Below are 1,287 nucleotides of genomic sequence, written 5' to 3'. Positions count from 1 at the left end.
TTTTTTAGAAAATTATAAAAATTTAATCATAAAATCATTATTTTCTTATATATCTACAAATTTTATAAATATTGTTTAATTTTAGTTTTTGGTAATTATGCAACTTTACAAATTTATTTAATATATTTAATTAAAATAAATAGATAGAAAAATCTATCTAAGATTATAATTTCAAATATATACATGCATATTCTTAAATATAATTTTAATGTTTAATTAAATCAAATTTATATTAAAATATTGATACGAAAAAAAAATTTACAATATTAATAAAGTTTATTTTAAAATATAATTTATATTTATCTGTTAAAAAATATTTTAAAGTTTTTTATTGCACATGGTGCAGGAAGAGACACCTAGTGAATTAGTATATGACTAGGTGATCATCCGCGCCCTGCGCAGAGTGAATTTATTTAATAGAATTTATAACTTTTAATATATATATATATATATTTGAAATGTGAAAGTCATTATAACAAATATATACATGTTATATAATTATAGATATAACGTTTGATATAGAGATCAATATATAAATTATGTTTGAGCTTTTCCATTTGATGAGGTGTTGGAATTGAAAGAAATGAGTTTGTTGACGACTAAAAGTAATAGTTTTACTAATTCTTTTGGACCTATTCTTGGATTCACCTATAAGGGGTGAACCTAAATGTTCACCAACCAATAGGATTTCATTATTTCAAATTCGATATTTTTTATAAAAGGAAATAAAATATTGTCAAGTTATATTATGTTTTTAAAATAAAAAGATAAAAAAAAATAAATAAATAAAAGTAATAATTACAAAAAAAAAAATTAACATCGTTAGGTAAAAAACTAAACCCAAATCCAAAAACCTAAATCTTTGGGTAAATTCTAAACCCTTAGATAAATAATAAACTCTAAACCGAAAACACTAAACACTAATACACTCAAGATTTTAGGGTTTATGATTTAGGATTTAGGGTTTTAGTGTTTAGTGTTTTTGATTTAGAGTTTATTATTTATCCAAGGGTTTAGGGTTTACCCAAAGGTTTAGGGTTTCATATTTAGGGTTTAGGGATTACGATTTAGGGTTTAATATTTCACTACAAGAAAACAGCGATATTCTGACGGACATTCCGACGGAAAATGAAATCCTCGGAATATACCGAGGAATTTCCGAGGAAATTCCGAGGAAACACAAAATTGGGTTGCCTCGGAATTTTCTCGGAATATACCGACGGAATTCCGAGGAAACTATAGTCCGTCGGAATATTCCGAGGAAATTCCGAGGAAAACTCTGTTCCT

Source organism: Brassica oleracea, chromosome C3, assembly GCF_000695525.1.
Source record: "Brassica oleracea var. oleracea cultivar TO1000 chromosome C3, BOL, whole genome shotgun sequence".
NCBI lineage: Eukaryota > Viridiplantae > Streptophyta > Magnoliopsida > Brassicales > Brassicaceae > Brassica > Brassica oleracea.
The sequence above is the reverse complement of the archived record's forward strand: the minus strand, read 5'-3'. Positions refer to the sequence as shown.